Source organism: Equus asinus, chromosome 23, assembly GCF_041296235.1.
Source record: "Equus asinus isolate D_3611 breed Donkey chromosome 23, EquAss-T2T_v2, whole genome shotgun sequence".
NCBI classification, from domain to species: Eukaryota; Metazoa; Chordata; class Mammalia; order Perissodactyla; family Equidae; genus Equus; species Equus asinus.
Genome location: NC_091812.1, coordinates 22,507,431 through 22,532,648, shown reverse-complemented (window position 1 = coordinate 22,532,648; position 25,218 = coordinate 22,507,431). Strand labels below are relative to the sequence as shown.

Below are 25,218 nucleotides of genomic sequence, written 5' to 3'. Positions count from 1 at the left end.
AAGCAAACACCACAACAAGCATAAAGAAAAGTGATTGATGTTAAGGATTCTTTCCTATTCCGCTTGCTCCTAATTTAGTTGGGATGTTGTTCCACAACATTCTTATGGTGCCCTTGGGAAACTGTGATAAATCACAAACAGTAAATCGTGAGTTGGTGTTTACTGACTTGGGCGGTAAGTTGGCGTCTCTTAACTGGCTACAAGGGCGTTATCTGAGACGAGAGAAGAGAGGACACTCTGTACAAAGCTGAACTGAGTTTTTCCTCCCTCTTCTACCAACCTGCTCTGAGGCTTAAGGACTGCGCCTCCTCTCCATGCACTCAGCCCATTCTCAGTGGTCACCCATCTGGGCAGGATGGATGGAACTGCCTGAGGGCAGTTTAGGGAACAGTCTCTTCTTGATTGTGAATTTACTTCCCTGTCATCTCCTTTATTTCTTCAGAGACGTTTGTATACTTGTGCAGACTTGAAACATCTCTACTTACCTGAAACCTCAACGGCTCACTTCTCCAATCTCACACAGGCAATATTGTGCATATGGTTTTGTCCGTCCTCTTCCTCTTTCAGTCCTTTTCATGGTCTTAGTTCCATCTGTTCATAATCACAGGAAATATATGAGAGCTCTCAATAATTGTACTAAAGAAACTCAAATGCATACATTTTAAAGAAAAATCACATGTATTCAAAACATTCTTTTTAAACTGTGAAGAACTATATAGAAATACAGCACTCCTAAGCTGTCTTCCACACACCTCATGATTTAATCAAATCAAATCATGGTTATCATGATTTAATCAGAAAAATTTGTGTTACTGCCAATACACTTAAAAAGTAATGAAGCCGCCTTCATTCACTGGTTCATCCGTAAATATTTATTGAATGCCTCATATGCTAGGCACTGTTTTAGGAACTTGGGGATATGGCCATGAGTAAAACAGACATAGTTCCCTCCAAATTTAAATTCTTTTGTTGCGCGCGTAGTTGGGTGGTCTAGGAGGGCATTAACATTCTTTTTTGATCTCCATCCGGGGCATTTAGGCTCCGATCACTGCAGCGAACCAGCATTTAGCAGGCCCCAGACAGCATCATTTGGTTTGACCACAGCTTGGGGTGCTACCTGAAGTACAACTCACACCTCTGCATTATCCTTTGCTTTCAAAAACTTTCTAGATTTTATATTTTTCTGAACAACTTTTGGGAGACAACTCTCCACGGGTCTCTTGTGTTTCTGTACATCTTACGAGTGAGGCATTTCCTGCCCTTTGTTTCAGGCTGTCCTTTTGCGGATATTTATATACAGAAGAGCCTTAGCAGATAGGGAGAGCACCTCCCTCAGGAGCAAAGGACAGGCATGCTTGTGTCCAGTGAAATAAAGAGGCTATCTCCCTCTGGAGCAAAGGGAAGGCTTGCTCAGTGCTCATTAGTAAGGATTCGAGTTCACTATGTTCAGGGTTCCTCTCGGGTAATGCATCTCTCAGCGTCGGCAGAAGTCCTCTGGCCTTCTTCAGTTACCCTGAAGGGACTGGGGTTCACGGAACTGCTGCAGACATGCCGATACTTTGGCTACTGCTATGGCTGTGTTATAAACTGTCCTCATCAACTACTTAGGAGTCTTCTGCCATCATCCATGAAACCGTGGCAGGATAACTTGTTAGCTTGCAAATCGGTAAAATCTCAGACACTTCATAGTTCTTGAAGGCAACTTTGCTGAGGAAACCATATTGAAATGAGTGCTATTATAAGCTGTTCCTGGTGAAGGATTAGTCATTCCTCCAGAGTTTAATAATGGAAAGAGGCAGGGATAGGAACGGGTGACATTCCCTACCCACCGGTTCTTGAGAAACACGTCCACATGCCCCACCCTCAGAGAGGAGAGCGCAGTCAGAGCTGTGAGAACAAAAGTGAAGCATTGCTGTGTCTCCTTCGGCACTAACCTTTTTGGGGAGTGACTATTTTCATGTACATTTGATTAAAATATCTTGTCTTATGTGATGCTTTCTTAAACACAGATTATGAAACATGATTCCAGCTTTCTGTCAGATGCAAGCTCCTCATTACAAACCTAATTTACTATGTTAAGCGCAAGCTGCGCTCTTGCTGCTTTTCAGACGCCTGACTGAGCTGACGTCGGGCTCTGCTGTCCGCTTCCTCGGTGTTGGGGGCCATTTCACTAGAAGGCAGCCTTGTTCTCTTGCTACTTCTAATCTGCAGACCCATGTCTTTGGATCAAGAAACTGAATTTCACACCAAATCTGGGCCCCCTTCTGACATGAAGAGAGAGGCTTCTCCTGCAGAGTAAGCTGTACCAGCCGTGTGACCGTTCGGCCACTCCCTGGGACTGCCACACTTGGGGCTGCGCCTGACGGATAGATGTTATCTTCCTCCTTTTCTCGATGTCCATCTCTCTTTTCCAAGTTTTAAAATTTGTCTTGTCTATCACTTACTAATTAATCCTAGAGTGAATCACTTTTCTGTGTATGCTCTGAGTCTGTTTTGCAATGGGTATGACAATCATGTACTAATTACTAGTTTACTTATTTTCTACAATGATCGTATCCCTGATTTCTTCAGACAGTGCTTATGTTAAGTTCATTATTTATTTTACTAATGACAATTACATTAATTACATTAGTGTATTGTATTAATTATATCTGTATAATATAGAGTACATTATACACTATAAAACGTTCATTTATTATTTATATAACATATGTAAAATAAAATAGCTATATATAACAAACGTCTACCATAAATAATATATAACTAAAAATAATATGTAGATATTAATATAAATTCAGATCACAAATATCTATACATAAATATCTGCCTAGATAGGCAGATAGGTAGATAGATAGATAGGAAGGTAGGCTTTGCTGTGGTGACAAATTAGCCTCCAAATCTCCATGGCTTAAACTACAAAGATTTATTTCTTGTTCACAGTTTACGTCTAACATGACTGGTGAAGAATATTGTTCCACACGGTTGCTTGGGGTTCCAGGTTGAGCCATCCGGTGAGGCTGCCATCTCAATATGTGGCTTTCCAGGTGGCCAGTAAAAGAGAGGAGAGTATGGCAAAGCGAGGATGCATGTGATTCCTGTGGCGTTGGAGCAAGTAGCTCAGCTTGAGCTTTCTTACTATAACCATCCCAGAGGATGTCCCCCCAGACAAGGCGACCCAGAAGCAAGGAAGGCTGTACATCTCTGCTGGAGATGGGAGCTAAAGGATGTGAAAATGCAGTCATGCAGTGGAGAAGACCTTCTGGAACTAACAGATATGTCTCACAAGAGAGTCAACATTTATTTAGGATTGTTTCTCCAAATCTGGCTAATAATTGGAATCACCTGGGACCCATGTTAAAAACATGGGTTGTAAGCCTCACCCCAGACCTACTACATCAGAATATCCAGCCAGGAAGTTTGTGGATTTGAATTTTTGACAAGTGCTCCCCTAGATGACTCTGACAGCAGCCAACTTCTTATTCCCGTTCAACATGTGGCATGGAATCGGTCCTATATTGGACTGATAAGGTCTCCACTGTCAGCTGAGGAACACCTGAGGCAGTACAGTAGAAAAACAGTGGTTTTGAGAACATATGAACTACCCATAATAACTCTTCTGGGTTTTTTTCCACTTAGCTGACTCCATTTTGGACATATTGTAGAGGAAACATATTTTCTTGGTTAACACACAGCTCATGTGGTTGTTTGGTGAAACTGTCAGTGGCATTTAGGCAGCGTTTCTTCTGTGGTCTAACAGCACCCTGTCCGTACCACTATTAGGACACAGTTCACACACTATAGCCTCTTCAGAAATATGTCTTCCCCACAAGACTGAGCTTCTTGAAGGCAGAGAACAAATGTTTTCTAACGCGGAGCTTTGCCAATTCTGACAGGAATTGTTTGTTGAATAAATGCAGGAATTAATGAATTAATTAATGCATAATGCAAGGGATTCAAATAATTATGAAACAGGCAGAATACAAAACTCAGTCTGCAGTTCTTTTTCAAAGAGAGCTTATATGACCATTATTCCCTAAGAGTTACTTACACACCCAACACCATAAAAATCTAAGCGCTAATGCTTATGTATAATGAAAGGGCAGTAAAATCCTCTCAAGGTCTTTGGTAAAAAGCAGCTGCTAAAAATTCTTAACAGGGAGAACATCCTAGGAGAGACGTGGTAAAACGTGCCTATATATATAACCTAAAAACAGGTATGTGTCATGCAAGAAAGCTTTACAAGTACGAACTTGTTAAACGTTTTTACTATACTTTTTCTTCATTTATTAGCTTGGATTCTTGCCTGGCACGTCTACATTTCTCTTTGTTGAAGAATTCTATGCTCGCCTGTCTATTTAAATGAACATCTATGCTCATGCCAGGTTTTTTGTTTTTGGTTTTTTTTTTCTATGTAGTATCTAACACACCACACTACACACATTAGTACTTAATAAAGACTATTTAAGCATGAAGATTTGATTACTGGCAAATGGCGGTTGAATATTTAATAGAAGATGACATCTTTGCATTTAAATGTATGTTCATTTTAAAAATGTTAACCAGAAATAGTTGGGGGGGAAAACCTTGAAGAATGAGCTCTCATGTTTCTGGGTTGTGTCGGCAGTCATTCTCCAGTGTGTTAGTTCCTTCAAAGGTGAATGGTTTTTGAATATGACATAACCTTAACTTGCCATCTGTTATGAAACAGTGTATGAAGCTTGAACTTAGGATTTTCAGCTTCACAAATTCTCCAACAATTATGAACTCCTACTGACTTCATAATTAAGTCTAGACAAGGTTAACAATCACCTGCCATTCTGTTAATGTGATTGTTCATCTGTGAACCTTGCAAATTCTTGTAAGTAATTGTGATATTTGCTTTGAAAAGCAAACATTCTTATAACCTTTCAGGGAGTGAAAAGTCCTATGACAAATCAGAAAGACTCTTGGAGCTTAAGAGGCACCTTTAAAACCATGTAGTCCAACGATTTGTCCACTTCCTGGAACAGAACTCCAAGTTGAAGAGCAGAAAGAACAAGGAACTTTTCAACATCAACTCTGCCTGGGGCAGAGTGGGGGTTAGAACTCATGTCTTTCTAATCCAAAATCATTGGTAGCGTCCCACACAAATGGAAGGGGAAGAGATTTTATAAACAAAGATGAAATTTACGCATGGTAAAGCATTCAAGAGCTGTGCTTTATGAAACAATATTCTTGTGATTATGCTGCTATATGACTCTTACATGGTCACATAATTTATAGAATTCTGCTGCTATGGCAGCATCTGCCATTGCTATATATGACTTGCTGAGTCTTTTTCTCAGTAGAATATATATGTTGATTACTGGATAAACAGCATCTTATGAACTGTATGTTTATATATAGTTCTTATGAACTATAACTTACTTTCCACATAGTTCTCAGTAATGACCAGACATTTAATAATGATCACAGATGTTTGCCCCTGATATGAAGAGCATTTTCTCAGATGATGTTAGGCCTACTACCATTAAGAAGGAACTCCTTTTTTGAGGAATTTCTATACTGTTTTCCATAATGTCTTTCTCAAAAAATTAAGACTAGAACTACCATATGATCTAAGTACTCCACTTCTGGATATTTATCCAAAGAATCTACTAATTCAAAAGATACATGCACCCCTATGTTCATTGCAGCATTATTTACAAAAGCCAAGTCTTGGAAGCACCCTAAGTCCTCATCATTGGATGAATGGATAAAGAAGATGTGGTATATACATACAACGGAATACTACTCAGCCACAAAAAAGATGAAATCTTGCCATTTGTGACAATGGGGACGGACCTTGAGGGTATCATGCTAGTAAAATAAGCCAGACAGAGAAAGACAATTACCATACGACTTCACTCATGTGTGGAAGACAAACAAACAAACACATAGATATGAAGAACAGATTGGTGGTTACCAGAGGGGGAAGTGAGGGGCAAAAGGGGTAAAAGGGCACATATGTATGGTGACAGATGGAAACTAGACTTTCGGTGGTGAACACGATGCAGTCTATACAGAAGCTGAAATATAATGATGTACACCTGAAATTTATATAATATTATAAACCAATGTGACCTCAAAAAAATAATTGAATTTCAAAAAAAAAAAAAAAAGAAGAAGAAAACCCCTAGCTCAGTTCAGGGTCTCTCTTTCTCAATTGCTCTCTCTCTCTTTCAGTAAAGCCTCAATTAGTAAGAGGGAGAGAAGGAATTGTAACACAGGAATGTTTGACTCCAAACTCTTTGCTCATAGCCGTCCTGCACTGCCATCCATGTGACCTGCTCCTCCACCCTCACTGGGCCAGCCTGAGCTAATGGCCACCTCCAGCAGCCTCTTGCATGCATGCCATGGGGCTGCTCAAATGCACCATCACCTAGAACTCTTTCTGATCTTGTCCCCTTCATGCACAGTGGAAGACAGAGAAAACTGCTTGTCATGAATTGTCACCATTTCATTGATCTCCAAGATAATTTTCCCTTTGAATGAAAGCCTTCTGGGGTCAAATTTTCACTGTCCCCAGCAACTCTGGTCCTCTAAAATATGTTCTTTCATGATGACAAACACCCTTTACCACTTAGAACTGTCCCTTCCACATACACTAAATGCAATCCAACTTAATGAGAATATGTCTAACAAATCACAGGTCATAATTGAATAAGTCTTTACTCCGTGTGCATTTGACATAGAAATTATTCTCAGAGGAGGGTTATTTAAATTTAAAATATACAATTTGGGGAGATATACCACTGATTCCACTGCTGAGCTGTTCTTTCCAACACAGTCAAATGTGTCTTTTCAAAAAGCAGGGCTTCACATTGCAGTCAGGGCATGGATATGTGAGGTTCTAGAATAATCAAAAAGCCACCAAGTTGTGCAGCCTTTCATTCTTCCATTTGTCATTGTCTCTCCTTTCAGCCTTTCAGAAGAAGAAAAATATTATTCCCCATGGCAATGTCTAAAAAATTACATTGGGCCCATTTAGACAGGAATTCCAGAAAGAAAGCAGTGTGTTTTTTTAAGCAGTGGAAGGTAACTCTGAAGTGCTCTGTCACGGAAGAGATTTAAGGGGAAAAATAGTGGGAGGCATAAGCTTTGCAAGAGACAAATTGTCATTTACCCCTCCTTCCTGCCCAACCCTTTGCTAACTCCCTTTCCTTTCTACTGTTTATCCCTCTGATCCTTTGTTTCCTCATTCATTCCTTCCTCTTGCAAACTTTACTGTCTGCCTCCTATATTCTAGTCCCTAATGAGATGAGGGGCACACCTCCGCTTCACATGAGACTGCACGGGTAACACACAGCCTTATAGCACAAAAAGGGAAAGAATGGGGAGGCTGCAGAGTAGCAGCTCTCAACCACAAATTAGAATTACCTGGAAACTTTAAAAAAAAATCTGATGCTAAGGATGTACCCCAGAATGAATCAGACTTTCTGGAGAACTGCGGCTGGGTATTTTTTCAGGATTTAGAACCACAGCTTTTGAGAATGTGAAAGAAGAGAAGAATTCAAGAATCAGGGTCAGAGAGCCTTTCGGTGTTTCTACCCTGCCTGTGTTTCCTGCAGGCGGCCTAATAGCCCCTAGCTGCACAGGGCAGGTCAAGAGAAACTAACAACATAAATATCAGTTGGCTTTCCTAAAATTAACAAGGCAAAATATCTTTCATTCTTCTACCCATGTACATGGTGGTGATTACAGAGCAATCTATTGACCTTCGGAATTGCAGTTGACAGAGTCTCTGAGCAGGCTGACTTCTGCTATGGTGGCTGTCCTCAGGATGAGGAAGCGAGGCTCACCTGACATCTCCTCTTAACCTGGGCGGCCCACTTGCTCTCCAGAACCTCACCTTTTGCTCCATGAATTTCAAGTGGTAGGGAGTGAAGCTCACAAGGAAAAGCGAGTGTTAGAGGCTTGAGGGACAAACAAGTTTCCCTTCTGAGGATAACAGAATTTCAGGTGTCCAGCAGAACATATTTGCACAACAACGAGTATCCAGCCCATTTTGTAGAGGAGGAAACCAAAGCAGAATTTAAGTGACTCATCAACTCCCACTCTTCTGGCCTCAGGCTTCCTAAAACTCAGATCTCCAGGTTCCATGTCCCTCTTTTGGGGGCCATGAGGCACAGTTATGCAACAAACCACATTTTTAATAAAATGAGAAGTATCAAGCATGAAAATGGAGAAGGCAGTCTCTTCGTTAACAAGAAAAACCGTATTTATTTAACCCATATACATCGGAGTAGACAGACTGTTAATACTAGTTCCTCAAGCTGATGATAGAGGGTAAACTAAGGGGGCAAAAGGTGTGATTTTGGACCCAAGGAAACAGAATAATTGCTTGGCAGCCACAAAGAAAGAAAAAGGAAAAAAAAGCAATAGTAGGTATTTTGTGGACTGTCAACAACTCCAAGGTGCCTTTGTGGATCTATGTTGATTGTGAAAATGACCACAAGTGTGTCAAATCAGCCTTTCCTCTCTGCCTTACAGCGTGAGGAGGGCCATGTTTGCAAAGGAAGCACAAGCAGAGGCAAGCAGATACCATTGCTTACAGCATACATGAGGTGCTGAGAAGTTGCGTTCTTGATTCGGTAATGGAAATTGTCGGGCATGGCCAAGCTAAGTCAAGACTACGAAGTGCCCTTGCTATTTTTGGGCAGGGGGTGGGATGTAGGAGGGAAAGGGAAGGGAGGAGATGTGATAAAGGGTTGCTGGTGTTCAAAAATATCTCTTGGCTCTTATAAATTTATAGTACTATTTCTTGTGAAGTTGGTTTTCTTCTTGGTTGAACAAATAAATAAAGGAGATGAGACAGGGAACACTGGAGGAAGATACCACTAATGTGATTTTTATGTCCTGCTTGGAAGGCATATGGTTTAAAGATCTTGGCTCTTTCTAAGCTGAATTGGGTTGCTCCCATGATGTTTAAGATCAAATAATCCAGAACATATTGGTGCTGAACTCCATTGGTCTACATAAATGTCTTATTGCAGCTTTAAGGAAGATCACACTTCAGTTGGCACAGGTGAAGTTTTATATCATGGGCATGAGCGTTCCTACTGTCAATCAACTGAGAATAGATCATTACTGGGCCTGGAATAAATCTTTAGTCTTGACAAAGAAAGATATTCCTCCCTTCTCTGGACTCTGCCGTGGACAGTCTTGGACCCCAAAGCCCAAGTACTCAAAATATTCCTGGTGAAATAGGTGGACTGATCTCTACTGGATGGGAAGAAGTTATAGGCTAGAAAGGAAGTGACCCTTTGGATAACCAGAATGTTTTCTTTCCATCATCCTTGCTGTTTAGTTATTTAAAATCTTACAATCTGGTCTTAAAGATGCTGTGGAGAATTAAGGAAAAGGTGTGCTTCATGCATGGCACAGCCAGGTCAGAGGGAGGTGTATAATCCTCTCTCTAAAGATAGTGGTGGTGGTAGAAAGACACTCCCAAAGGGTGTCACTACCCAGCAGACGGGTGGTCCTGTCACAAGAGGACAGTGAGAGAAGAAATAGACAACTTGAGCCAAAGGACATGAGGGTCCTGATTCTGGATATCAAGGAAGCAGCAATGGGAACTCAGACAGAACTGGTAGGCAATGTGCAAGTGGGGGCTCTGAGGGATTATAAATTGGAGTATGAATAGAAATAAAACTTCAATTAGAGCCAAATTAGTGAAGTTTGTACTCTTACCGGCAAATATCCTTACGAGATGATCCAGGAACCAAGCAAGTATTCTAAAAACACTGCCAAACATTGTCATCTGTTGTCCTTACAAGCCAAGCCCGATAATAAAAACTGCTAACAAACCTGTACTACATTTCTTACATGCCACATACAGTGCTAACACTTTAAAATTCTTATGATAACATTTTGAGTTTCCTATCACAAGCCTCTTTTTGTTAATGAGGAACCTGCAGCTTTAAAAGGTTAAATAAATTGCCCAAGATCAACAGCTAGTAAGTGGCGGAGCTGCGAATCAAACAGAGATCACTTGTTCTAAAGCCTGAGCTCTTGACCACCGTGCTGAGCTGTCGGTTAAGAAGAGAAGATGAAGGCCTGGGGGTAGTGGGGAGGAGAGGAGAATGAAGGATGGAACCCATATAATTCCATAATTTTAGGACGTAGCAATATCATCACTTTTTAGAGAGATGAAATAAAATATTTTAAGTATATCAATTGTAAGATACCCCTTGCTTTCAGAAATAGTAAATACTAAATATTAAAGTGAGAAAAATGAGTAGCATAGATTATAGGAAATATCAAATATTAAATGCTTCCCATGTTCTAAGGCCTCTGCATATTATTTAATATTCTTAGTGATCCTCAGAGAAGTAAATGACTTGCTCAAAGTTCTATAACTGGTCAGTGATAGCACCAGAATTTAAACCCAGACCTGCCTGAGTATTAACTCAATTTTTAGGGGGTATGAAGCCTCCATTCCTAATTTTCTCTCCTAAGACAGGATCCCATGACTCCACACTTGAAAGAACGTTCTTAGACGTGGTTTCCATAATTGCTGCTCCTGAAAGCAATGTAGGCGAAAGATCTACAGTCGCCTTCAGACATTTTAGATGCATTAGAGAGAATGGTAATGGCTTCTGTAATTTACCTAAGAACCACTACTTTCAGGAGCTTTCCTTTAAAGCCAAGTTACTTATGTGATTTTCAGCCAGTTTACTTTGGAACCTAACACTGAGGTTGTTCAAGGCATCATCTATGAAAGGTTATTATTATTTCTTACCTAGAAAAGATATAAATATAGTTCAATGTGCCAGCTTGTCTTGATGCACAATACTCTTCCCGGTGTATACACATTTGGAAGCTACAATATATGTTTTTGGAAAAATTAATTTAATTTAAACTGACATTTATTACTCTTATGGTTAAAAGAATTAAATGTAACCTCCTAAAAGTTTCCTGCTTGCAATAAAGGCATGGCTTAACTACAGGGAGTATTTATCTCACCGAGTAACAGAATTCTGAAAAGTTCAGCTGCTGCAGAAGAGTACTTATAATAGAAATTCCAAACAGCCTGTTGGAAATGGACTATATCATCATATATATATTCGCGCACACATGTGTGTGTCTACATGTATATGGATGGATTCACAAACTGACATACACATATGCACTTGGAGGAATCATTTGGACTCCAGGAAAGGTAATGGATATAAGAATATCCCTAGATAAATACATTCATGCATCATGACAGGCATAAACACCAGCACTCATACACATATATGTGGGCATACATGCGCACCCCTCATCACAGAATAATCCTGAAAAATTGACTGTAAATTGAATATTTATTTCAATTGATTTTAATTAACATGATGAGCCAATATTTAATTGAATGACTTTAAAAGAATTTTTTCTTTTTAAAATTTTTTCTTGCTCTATGTTTTTAAATATAATTTTTCATTTTGTTTTAGTTGAGGTATAATTGACAAAAAATGTTTTAAAAGTTAAGATTCCGTGGGCAATTTCTATGATTTACAAAAGAGAAGTGTATGTTTAGTCTTCTCAAAGCAAGGCATCCATATTTTAAATATATACTTGTACTGCATTTGTTCCGTCAATGTCAGTCACTCAATAAATATTTATTTAGCACCTACTGTGCACCTAGCACTTGGCCAGGTGATGGAGAAGCTGTGTGTATGTGTATACACACACACACACACACACACAATTAAGGTATGATTTTGTAACTAGAAACTCATTGAAATAATAAAAATTCTTTGGTCTCCCAGCAGTCTGTTGGTCTTTGGGAAGCTATTAACTACATATGGAACTGAGCTCTCCTGGGCACTATTAGCAACACAGTCTCTCCTTAATCTCAGGCTGTTAGTCTAGACCAGACATTTACCCTTGATTCTCATATTCGAACTCAATCCCATAGCCAGACAGTCCAACATATTCATTTTAAAGACCACTCTGCAACTTCAAAGTCAACAACAGATTGAGAACATTATTCCAAGCAGAAGAATATGTGTTCAGCTCTTTAAACTTTTTACTACTGCTTGTAGGCTGCATAGAAAAACTAAGGATAACCTAAAGACACCTGATGAAGAACATTTTAATATTTTAGTAATTAACTATATTTTAATATAGTTTAGCAATCACTGCTCCGTGAGTCCCAGATTGTGTGCTTTTGAAAATCCTTCAACAGTTAAGTAATATCAAGAAATTGGCCCCTTCAAGCAATAAATTACTTTGATATTCACCACAACACAACAACAAACTGGCTGTCAAGTTTGGCAACCATTTGAAAAGAGGCGGGCCTCATCTGTGAACTCTGAATGGAAACATTATTTTCCCTACACTAGAAGCCATCATCACTCCTTCACCATAAGGAAGGTCACACCATCTTTCACAAAAGATTTGCCTGCTTGTAATTACTGCCTGCAGCGTACAGACAAACGCAATCTTTTAAAATGCTAACTGTGTTATACTTATACCCAAGGGATCCAGGGTACAAATGTAACGCGGCCTCACCAGTTTGTCTTAGCGAGACCTTACAGTGCTGATTGAAAACAGCTGAACTAAATGAACAGTTACCTTGAGCCAGGGGCCTTTGGAGAGCAATTAGAGTCAAGGCTTGGGTTTTGAACCCAATATGCTCTGTCAGTCTCAATGATTTGTGTTTGTTGTACGCAGTCTCATTTCCTGCATGAAATATGAGGCTGTATAAAGAGGAAAAATTCCCAAGATTAAAAAATCTTTGACCTCAGTGCATTTGTGAGCATAGAAGTACACATGTCTAAATGACCATTTGGGTTTGTAGTACAAAGTTCTATTGATGTTGGCAGCCCGAGCTTCCCAGTCTCAAAGCCACATGAATGGTTTCGAGTTTCAGCCAAAAAATGTTTTCCACATGCTTTAGTGTGGGCCAATTTACACAGTAGATTTCATGGAGACTGCGGCCAAGGCTTCATAAAGGGCTGCCTTCTCTGGGATCAGGGAAACCACAACAGACACATTGCTAATGCAATCTAATTATCTGCTTGAATATTTTTCCAGATGTATCCAATGTCTAAAAATACTGCAATAAAAAAGGTATTATTTGGCTCCCTCGACTGAAACAGTGGCATAAAGAACCTGTTTGTCTAGAGGGAAAGTTATGACATTGTGCTTCTATGACTGCATTTAAATCAGTCAAACAAAACAGTACCCACAGGGTAGGCCGTGCTTTCTGTTTGAATGAGTCCTCCAAACTGAGACCTTAGTAGAAGAGATCATGCCTTTATATAAAGGGGTGACCCTCTCACTTATAAGTTAATTCCTCTCATTTGTGGTTTCCTAATTTGATTGAGGTTGGTTAGTGTAATTCATGACAAAGAGATCCCAGGCTTTTTCCACTAAGCTCGTTGTACGCCTCGCACAACGGGACGGCAGAACCATTTCCTTCCTGTCAAGGGAAAAAAATCTTTTGACTAATAAGCTGTGATTTTTACCCTGTCCCCATAGAAAAACTGGCTGTTCTGAAGGTCTTAATGTTTCCCTTTTGTTTTCCTTCAGCAGAATTTATTTTTGTATAGCAAGCCCCATACTTCAGCCTAGTTTCCTTTGTGTCATTTGGATCTCGGCTAGTCCAGCAGATACATGATGTTATGCCAGGTTATTGTTCAAGTTGTTGGCAACAGTGCTCATTCCTAACACATCCAACTGCCTAGGAGAACACAAGCGCATTCAGTAGGAATCAGTTGAACTAAATTGAGAGGTCAGTTTTACCAACCTGCGTCTTTGAACAAAGACTTTAGAATGAACTACAAAATTGCAAACAAATAACCAAGGCTAGGCAAAACACACACACACACACACACACACACACACACACACACATCTTTTTACAAGAAACTGAAGAACTTATGAAAATTTTTTATCTTTTTTTTCCCAAGCCTCCTTCTATCAGCCAGGGTTGGGGCCAGGGTGCATTCTGTATTACACCTTTCAGGAAATCATAAATCAGAGGCAAGACATCACCATCCTGGCTTTGACTGTTCTCAGTCAGAACCACAAAACCACTGTGCCAGCTTCTCTAATCCCCATACTGCACGCTGATTGAGAAGAGATGCCCAACAAGGAGATAACTTTAAATGCTTATAGACTGAAGTTGTGGCTGAAACTAAAAAGCGAAGTGGAGTACCAAGAACTTCTGTGAGCTAATGAGGAGCCAGCAAGTCCCCCCAGGCTGGTTCATTTCATTCTCCCTAATTGAGCTTTTCTCCTTGCGATGGGAGTTCTCCCTGATTGATTTGATTCTATTGTTTCTTGTGAAATTTTGAAACCATATCCTCATTCACTCCATGTTGTTTTTTGCCCTGGGCTGAGATATGGTTTCAAAATATGTTCATAGTTCCCTAAAAGATGTCCCTAGAGAATGAGGTCACTCGGGTTTTCCAATGAGAAAAAATAAACAGTTTCATTCCTCTAGCAATCCTTTCTCATTACATGGCTCCCTCTAATAGCAATGGTTGATTATCCTATTTCCATGTATCATCGGGATGTTCTCAGGGAAGTGGGGGCAGAAAAGATGCAATGAGAGACTAGTCACTTTGGCAAACAGAGAATATTTTATTTAAAAGGGGGTTGTGTTGCAAATGTGTATTTATAATTCAGTTGTTTGGAATTCAGTTTGTGCTTTCTTGTGGAAGGAATGTTATAAATGGGAAATAGGCTCTCGTAAAAACTTTTTAACCCAGAACAAAACCCATAATGTATTTAAAGGATTGCGTTAGGATGGAAAGTCTGCGTTCTAAGATGCAAACCTGTCTCTCATTCATATGAAAGCATGGGGGCATGAGACCAAAGAGTAAAGGAGTAAGAAGGAAAAAGAGTTCCTTCCTGTATTACTAGTAGGGTTATCCCAAGCAACATTTTGGAAGAGGCAAAGTTGGTTTTCACCCTCTTCCAGAAACTCACCTATAATTTTTCTCTTGCTTTCTCACAATCATCTTTCGGGTCCTGGTAGTTTCACGATTCCCTAGACTTTTTTTTTATTGTGAAGCCTTCCTTTCCTGTTGTCTCAAGCGTAGAACCCATTACATCCAGCCCTTGCTCACCTTAATCAAAATACCTTGGTATCATCAGAAGGAATGCCTAGGGACCAAAACAATTTGCACTGAGAATGAATAACCTCTTAATCATCTCAGGCTATTTGCATTTTAAGGAAACATGCAAATTAATCCCAAATAATCTTTAATTTGTTCACATCAGGCAATGTGGTAAAATTGAAAAAATTCAAAAACTTGGGGAAAATGAGATTTGGTGTCTGGATCCCAACTTATAGGCAGGCCTGCCCAGCATGCAGCTTTGCTCTTGAAGTAAAGTTCTGTCTTTTCACATATGATTCTTTCTCTAAAGCTCTGTCCTGCGGAGAGTGGATCCTTTAGGGACACTGGTTCCCTTCATAAACTTCCTTTGGCTGACAGTGTTATTAGGACACAAGGTGATTGGAAGCCTAAGCCGGACTGTAGCCGAAAATAAGGTGGAGCTCTGAGAGCTAAATTTAAGTCCTAGAAAATGCTATCCATAACCTTATATTGTTTTGGGCAAATAGAGCCACGATACATTTTCTTTTAAAAATTTATCACAGAGAAAGCTAAGAAATGAGGCACTTTGAACTGAATTGCTAAGAACCAGACTTTCATGGGTCCTAAAATTGGCTATTTTGGTTTTGAAAGTTTTGGTTTTGATTAAGATCACAGCATGACACAGAGCAGTGTTTCTCAAAGTGTAGCCCATACATCGTTTGTGTCCCCTGGTCGTTTTTCAGCAAATAGTTTAGAAATTTCAGAGGAAAAAGAGATTAAAAAAAACTTTATCCACAGCTGTTTAACAAATTTAAAGTGTAAGATTAAATATAATTCTCACTGAGGTCTGCTATGTTCTTAACAGTCTTAGCATCCTAAAGGTGGCCCACCCATTGCAAGGACTCATGATCAGCCCTCAGCTTCCAGTCACTTAATTGGACGCAATGTGCTTAGGTTAATTTATTCTCACATTATTAACATATAACTGTTTGCATTTGTTACATTTGCCTTGGTTTAAATTGTTACTATGGGGGTTTATTATTAGATTTCTAATTTAATAAAGAAGCAATCAAATACAGAGGTAGTTTATGCAAGCATAAAGATAGTTATAAAAGAAGTGACAGAAATACAACAACACTGTAATCATCTTTAGTGACCAGGTTTCAGAGTGGCTATAGACTGTGATTACATATGTGCTGAGACAAGGGAAAAACAGCTAGAAGCAGCCAGATATAAAATGTGAAAAAGGAAATCCAAAAACAAACAATGGAAAATTTTATTTAAGAAGACTAGCAATCATTTTGACCCTGGTGTGTAGTAAATTGCCTTTTATAAAACTTGGTTAAATGGTGGCATGAAGCCATCAAGGCTTTGCATGTAAGTATTATGTACCTTTCTGGTTTTAAAAAATGATTTTTTCCTATAGAAATATTTTCCAGTTTTAAATTGCTAGATTTTATTGCTAAAGGAAATGGGGATATCCAAACTACAGAGGCATAATTCAGAAGTTACAGTCCTTGTAGCAAAAACGGAGATAGGTACAAGTCATACTTTTTCAAGGTGAGGCTGCCTGAAAGTTAAAAACAAATAATGAGCTCAAAGTGAAAGCATAGTAGGTCTTGGCAAAACTTCTCCCTCATGTGGCAGTTGTATATCATGGAACATTAGTGGCATATAATGTGTGTGGTCTAGCAGGTATTTTGCTTCTCGGTTGGCAAAACCACCAGTGTGTAAGGCATGAATCAGGTCTTAGTACTAAGTGACATATACGTGGAAGAGAAGTACTTGATGATTTTTGTTCTGTTAACCATTCAAAATCCACGCTAGAGGAAATTCTTTGTCTGTCTTTGGTGTTTTTCTGAAGCATGATGTACACTGGGGGAAGAGTGTTGGTACCATTACTAACAAGGTATCAGGCACTGCACAGTCAGGAAAAAGATGGCTACACATTAAAAGACTGTGACTGACTGCCCATCTACACACTTTGCTATTAACAGAATGGCTGGTGATCAACAATATGCCTCCTCATCTTGATTCTGTGTTGAGGAAATACAGACATTTGTGGATATAATCAGACGGCAGTCTATGTCTTTTTAGCATAATCTAGGAAGTGAGATTCTTCTTTTCCACACTGCAGTATGCTGGCTCCCAAGAGGAAATTTTCATAACTTTGAAAATGATGAAATATAAGACACACACAGAAAGGTGCATAGCACATACATGTACAATATAATGAATCATTAGAAAGTGAACACCCTTTTAACCACCATCTAAGTAAAGAAATGGAATCTTGCCTGCATCTTCCTGCCCCGGGTATTTCATCGCAATCACAGTTCCTTTACTCCTTTTAGATTAGACAACACTGTCTTGATATGTTTGATAATATTTTCCTTGATATTCTTTGTACTTTTATTGCTTTTGTATGTAGCCCTAAATAAAATGACTAATATTGACTGGTTTTAAACTTTATATAAATGCATAATTTTGAAAATTTCTTGCAATAAACAATCTGTAAGTTTCAATTAGTTTTCTTGTACATAGCTCTAGTTTAATTGTGCTACAAAATTCCATTATATTAACAACCACAATTTATTTATTCTTCCCGACATCCTACTTGATGGATGTTAGAGTTGTTTTCAGCTATCCCAAAAATTGCTGCTATGAACTTTCCTTTACATGTTTCCTGACACGCATGTGAATGTATTTCTCTAGGTATGTACCCAGGAATATAATTGTTTGGTATTGTTTGGTCATAAGATATTGTTTTTCCACAGGTACGTGTGGGTAAGGACAATACTTCTTTAAAATGATTGAAACAGTTTTCACTCATATCAGCTCTGTGTGAGAGCTTCCTGCTTCATATTGTCATCAACATTTGGTATCGTCAGACTTTTAAATTTTTCCAAGCTCATAGATGTGTAGAAAGACATCACTGTAGTTTTAATTTGCATTTTTGAGGTGGGAATTATTTAGGTGAATCCTTGAAATGATGAATGAAATTAAAACTGTCTTCATAAAATTCATAGTACCAGTAAAGATCTTTTCTATTATTTGAAGTGGCTCATTCAAGTGATGCGACTTCACATAACCTCTAATAGCTTGAAACTATTATTTCAAAGTTGAAATGTCATCACTTTTAATGATAATTATACTAATATTTATCACAAAACCTGATTGATGTTACAAAGGCAATCATCTGCTATTTTGATCCTTTCTCAACATTTGATGTTTCGTTTCATTTATTAGAGAAATAAATTAATGATTCATTGAAAATTATATTCAAACAACAAATAGAATATAAACAAATACTTTCCAGATGTTAACATAACTAAAGAATACCGGTAATAATCCATTTACTGTATCTTCCAACTTGACACTTTGAAGACTCCAGCTTTTGTTTACATTCTTCTCACCGACCTCATTGGTGAAAGAGAGCCGAACGTTACATTCAGAGAATTCTGTCTGTAATTTTTGGTTCATTGTATAATAGAAATATCTCAAATTCTCTGATAGTCTAGCATTCTCAGTGATGTGTAATATTGTGAAAGGATAGTCTAGTGTAGTTGGTATAAATACTAAAACAAGAAAACTGGATACAGAACTTACGGTTTGAACTAATGGAGTAATTTTTTTCTTTGTGGAGGATGGCAAACAAAACCACCTCAATCTTTGATAAGAAATGATATATTAATGATAACTATATTTTATACCATGCTTTATGTTTGTTATTTAAATAATTATGATAATTTTTCAGAAAACTCAAAGATCACAGTTACCCCAAAACACTGTTAAGTGGTCTACCAATGATTAAAATCTGATAAACGCTAGCATGGTTTAAAGCACCAATGACTAAGAGCTGAGGACAAAGATTCTAGGACTGACTTGGCACACAGCTTCCTGACAATCTGGGAGAATCCTTAATACTTTAGAGTTTCCATTTCTTCATCTGGAAGATTGATCTCTTTACAGCTGCCCTGATTCCCTCAACTTACTTCACCTAAATGAGATAATATGAAACACATTTTAAAGACCATTCTGCTGCCAGTTATGATGAAACAGCTGGTATCAGACTAACCGTTGTATAAGAAGAACTTTGAAAGTTGGATACCATTCAACAAAAAAACAAAAAAGTTGTTTTTGAAGGCACTGGAGAACAACCAAAACAGCCAGGACATGAGGAGCTAAGATTCTAGAGAGAAGGGAACCATAGAAAAGTAAGACCTACATTTGCAGGCAATTTCTCCTCAAGGCGTTTTGTGACCGACCACTAATCAGTACTTGAACAGGGCAAGATGCTGAGAAAATAAGTATAAAGCAACTACTAAGCTAAGCAGAGGTTATCACAGCTTCAGGATATTCTAAAGAGAAGGGGCCCTAATAAACACCCTAGGATTTTAGTGGGAAACCCTGAAAGCTTACTCTCTAAGAGTAATAGCAAACTAGAAATAGACTAGTCTTTACAGAATCAAGGCTCCATACCTGTATTCTATATTCCTGAGAGATGAAACCTAAATCCTGTTTGGAGGTGATAACGTCATCCAGCAACACTAGGGTAATTCATATACATCATTTAGCATTCATTCAAAAGTTACCAGGCATGCCAAGAAACATAACCACATCTATAAAAATCAAGAAAAAATAGGGGCCGGCTCAGTGGTGTAGTAGTTAAGTTTGTGTGCTCCACTTCGGTAGCCCGGGGTTCATAAGTTTGGATCCCAGGCACAGACCTAGCACCACTCATCAAGACACACTATGGCAGCATCCCACATAAAATAGGAGAAGATTGGCACAGATGTTAGCTCAGTGACAATATTCCTCAAGCAAAAAGAGGAAGATTGGCAACAGATGTTAGCTCAGGGTGAATCTTCCTCACCAAAAAAAAAGAAAGAAAGAAAAAATAGAAACAAATGCATAAATTATCCAGTTGTTGGAAATAACAGATATAAACATTAAGATAATTATGACTAATGTGTTCATAAAAATGGGAGGAGGGTAGATAATTTCACAGTAAATTATGAAACTATAGAAATAATGAAATAGAAATCTTTATAATTAATGCATTTACAGCAGATTAGACTAATATAATAAGGATTAATAAACTAGAAGATAGATTAATAGAAAATATCTAGATTGAAGCAAAAAGAGAGAGAGAAGAAAAGATGCTTTAAAAACCATAGTAGACATATGGGACACAGTGAGAAGATGGAATTTATGTGTAATTGTGTCCAGAAAGAGAAGTGAGACAGAATGGGAAAGAAGCTTTTTAAAAAAGATCATGGCCTAGAATTATGCAAAATTGTTGAAAGGCCCGCTGACTCAAGAATATCTACAAATCAAAAGCAGAGCAAATCAAAGAACAACACACCTAGACACATCATAGTAAATCTGCTGAAAGACAAAGAGCAAATCCTAAAGGTATCCATAGGGTAAAAAGACACATTACTTTCAAAGGGACATTGAAGTGATGGTTGAATTTTCAGCAGTATTTCTTTCTGAAATGTTTGTAAGAATTCACCAAGGGATCTATGAAGGCATGAAATATTCTTTGTGAGAAAGTTTTAAATTTATATTTAATTCATTATAGATACAAGAAAAATTAGATTTTCTGTTCCTTCTGTCAATTTTAAAATAGTTAATTTTTAGACTGGAATTTGTTCATTTCTTCTAAATTTTAAAATTATTAGCATAACATTTAAACTAACACGCTCATTGTTTTTTAAAGTCTATTTTCTAGGAATATCCCCTTTTATTTGCATGTTATTGGTAATTTGTGACTTCTCTCTGTTTTTTTCTATCACTCTTTCTAGGAGTTTATCAATTTTCTTAAAATTTTTAAAGAATAAACTTGGAGCTTTGTTTATTTTTTCATTACTGCATTTTGTTTTCTATTTCACTGACTACACCTTTTAAATATTTTATTTCTCCTACGTATTTGATTTTAAATTGCTGTTTATTTTATAGCTTCTTTAGAAGGTTGCTTACATATTTGATTTTCAAGGTTTCTTCTTTTCTAATATATTCATTTTGACCTGTAATTTTCCTCCAATAATTGCTTTAACTCATTTTACGAGGCAAGCAAAACCTTAACGTCAGTGGACATTATAAGAATTTCTGTGTCATAATGGTCAACTTCTCTCATTAAAATAGATGCATTTTTTTCAAACAAAATATTAGTAAATTCTACCCAGGAATATAAAAGAGTAATACGTTATGTCCAAGTAGGCTTTGTTTCAGCAATACAAAATTGGTTTAAGAATAGAAAAATAAATCAATATTATTCACCACACTAAAAGAAAAAAGAAAAGAAAAAATGTACAATACGACCATCACAACACACTGAAAAAAAGTATTTGGTAAGATTCAACAACCTTTCAGGATAAAAACCTTTGGTATCCTTAATCTGACAAAAAATATCTATTGAAAATCTACAACAAAAATAATATTTAATGGGAAATAACTAAAGCTTTCCGTTGAGATTGGGAATGACATTAGCATGCCCTGTTTATAACTCTTCTATTTATTATTATACTGGAGGATCTACCCAGTGTAATAAGAAAAAAATAACAAAAAGATATAAGATGCAGAAATGTAGAAATAAAATTGCCATTTTTTGTAGATAACATGATTGTGTTCATAGGAAATCATCAAAAAATCTATATATAAAGTGCTGGAATTAATATTTTAGTAGGGTGATTGGCTACAAGATCAATATATAAAAATCAATTATGTTCCTACATACCAACAACAAAAAGATTTCTTTAAATAAAATTTTAAAACAGCATCATTTAGTTTAACAGCAAAACAAATTATTTAGGAAAAAATATGTGAAGAAAGCTATATAAGACCTCTAAAAATAAAAACGTTAGAAAACATTGCTATGAGAAATTGAAGCCTAAAAAATAGAGGCTATATCATGTTCACAGATTGAAAGACTCAAAATTGAAGACTGGTAATTCTGTAGACTCAATAAATGGCAATTAACATGCAAACAATTGCAAGGGAGGGAGTGGTGGAAACTGATATACCAATTTTCAAACAATTTTTGCAGAATAAGAACCAAGCAGGAATACGTATATTCCCAAATATCAAGGCTTGTCATAAGGTGAAAGTAACGGAAACAGAGTGGTATTGGTGTCAGAATAGACAAACAGAGAACACAGCAGAGGAACCAGGAAGAGACCATATGTTTATGGTCCCCTTATTCCTCATTGCAATGCAGTGGGGAAAGAACGCTCTTTCTAGTAAATGGTGTTGGATCAATTGACTATCTGTAGAGATGTTTAGAAAGAACTTTTACTTCTTACTTCATACTATACATACAGTCACTTTCCAGTGCGTCAAAGACTTAAACATAAAATGTAAAATAAAGATTCAAAAGATAATATAAGACAATATCTTCATGGTTTTGGGGTATGCAAAAAAACTCGTTTTAAAGACACAGAAAGCACAACCAGAGGCCCTCACAACTAGAATATACAACTATGTATTGGGGGGCTTTGGGAAAAGGAAAACAGGAGATTGGCAACAGATGTTATCTCAGGTGCCAATCTTTAAAAAAAAAAACAAAGACACAGAAACACTAACCATAATAGACAAGGTTGATAAATTCTTCTTCATTAAATGTAAGAACATCTGTTCATTAACAGTTACCACCAAGAAAGTGAAAATGCAAGCCATGGAATAGAATTTATGTTCCCAGTAAAGAGGAAAAAAATAAGGAAATCCTACAATTTAACAAGAAAAAAATCCCAAAAACTTAATTTAAAAAACACAAAAGACTTGAACAAACAGATAACAAGCATATGAAAGGGTGATCAACAGCAGTAGTCACCAGAATAATGCAAATTAAAGCTACAAAGAGCTATCACTCCCTGCCCACTAGAATGGCTAAAATTTAAGGGAAAAAAAAGTAGATAAAACCAAGTGTAGACAAGAATACAGAGCAACAGAAACTCTCATTCACTGCTAGTGGGACTGTAAACTTCTAGAATTACTTCGGAAGTCTGTTTGGCAGTGTGACATGACACATGATCATATGACAGCAATTGCATTTCTAGGTGTCAATAGAAAAGCATACACATAAGCCACAAAAGACAGGTACAAGAATGTTCATAGAAATATTATCCAACACAGTAAAAAATGAAACACAAACTAAATGTTCAATAACAATAAAATGAATAAATAAATTGTGCTATATTTGTACATGTATTTGTACATATATATGTACTAGCTATCATGAAAACAAAAACTACTGCTGCATGCAACATGACTGAACATTATAGATATGATGTCAAATGCTAGAGCAGAGACAAAGGAGTACATATTGTGCGATTCTACTTACACAAAATTCTAAAACAGGCAAAACTAATATGTAGTGATGGAAGTCAAAATAGTGGTTACATTTGATCAGAAAGTCATGATTGGGAGGACACAGGAGACAGCCTTCTAGACGTTAGTAAATTTGATCTGGGTAGTGGTTAACAAGTGTGAACGTGAGTCAAATTTTTTGAGCTGTACACATAAGATTTGTGTACCTTATACTATGCTATGCCTCACTAAAGTAAACAAACCTACAAATAAATTAATCCTTTAAATACAAGAGAAAATTCAGGAATTCTTATTATTTTATCCCTCTCCTGTCTCAACCAGCTGATTATAGGGATATTGCAATTATATGTCTTATACTAAGTTTTCTCATGAGGTTCCTAAAAAAAGAAAATGAGACTCTGCAACCTAGATCCAAGATCATGCGGTGGGCAAAGAAGGAGCTCTGTAAGTGCAGCTAAAGGCAAGAACGATGGAATCTCTGAGTGGAGCTCCCTACAGAGGGGATGTTGCTCACATTGCGTTGCGTGGTCCTTAACAGCAGTGACAGCGAATTATTCATCTCAGCATACCTAAGAGCATAGCATAGTGTCTGGAACATAGTAATAATTTAAGGCAATACTTATTCAGGTCTTATTCTGTGCCAAGCTCTGCGCTAGGTTTCTTACATGTATGATCTCAATTATTTCTCACAAAAACCTGTGCGGTAGCTACAATTTTGTCCCCATCTTACAGTTGATAAAACTGAAGTTCACAGAAACTACCTAACAGGCCAAGCCACCCAGTTTGTGAGTGGTAGAGTTTTGATGCAAGTCCAAGTCATCATGAATCTTGAGATTATGCTCGTAACCATTTCATCATACTTCTAAGAAAGCAGGTGCGTATATGAGTCAGGAGCCTTCTCCATATCTCCATTATAGAATTGAAAACAATCTATTTTTAGATTTAAACTCTGAAATTCTTCCTCATAGGCTCTGAGATCTCTGAGGCAGGGATAATATGTTATTTATCTAAGGGTCCCCATCTTCTAGAGCAGTGCCTGGCCCATAATAGATGATATGTTCAATAAAGATTTGTTTAGTGAGGGGGCTTGAATTGCCGTGGTTCTAAGGTTCCAGGAGAATCTATCCTTTCCTGTACATTTGTTTGTAAGTGAAATAGAAATTACCTCTCCTAGCAAGCTTCACAAGGTAATAAGAATTTTCATCAAAGAGTTCTAATGCAAATTGTGGGAACTCAGTGATATCTGCTAGATCAGAAATTAATAACCAGTCCAGAAAAAGACAAAAAGTGAAAAGAAGTGTCCTAGTGATTGCTTGAGAATGTAACTTAAAACATTTTTATACAGAGTCTGTGGAGTAAAAGCAAACTTTATGATTCTGAACAAAATTCCTCCAGTCTGTTACCACATTTTCCACTTTTTCATTGGAGTGATGGTTTCTTAATGCACTGCTTTTGTGTTTCCTGGACACTCTCTTTGTGTTCTCAAGATAAGCTGTCAACACAATCCCAGAGAGCCTTTTGGAAAGGAAAGAATGCTCAGGAATACTACCTCTGCCTAGACTCCTGCCAGGAGACACATGCCCTAAAAACGTCCCTTTTCCACCAATTTTTTGTCCTTGGAGAGGAACCAATTTTCCTTGTTTTTGGAATGCATAAGATATACAGAGATGCCTGGATGAGGAACTTAGCATGTCATCCCAGGAATACCTTGGTCTTTGGTTTGGCAAAACATCATCACTGAGGTGGTAACAGCTGTGCAACAATTTTTGGGGGTGCATGGAGTCTGGCGGCTGCTTTTATTTTTCCCCTTCTGAAAGCCTGTTTCCTTTGAGTCACT

At 37.6% G+C, this 25,218-nt stretch overlaps 1 long non-coding RNA gene across 1 annotated transcript in view; it reads right to left on the bottom strand.

Annotated features, from left to right (window-relative positions):
• The window catches only part of LOC139041749 (uncharacterized), a 69,835-nt gene that overhangs the window by 3,078 nt on the left and 41,539 nt on the right, over positions 1-25,218 (bottom strand). Inside the window, exon 2 of the long non-coding RNA XR_011497598.1 lies at positions 486-591. This is a non-coding gene — a long non-coding RNA (uncharacterized lncRNA). The remainder of the gene's footprint in view (positions 1-485; positions 592-25,218) is intronic.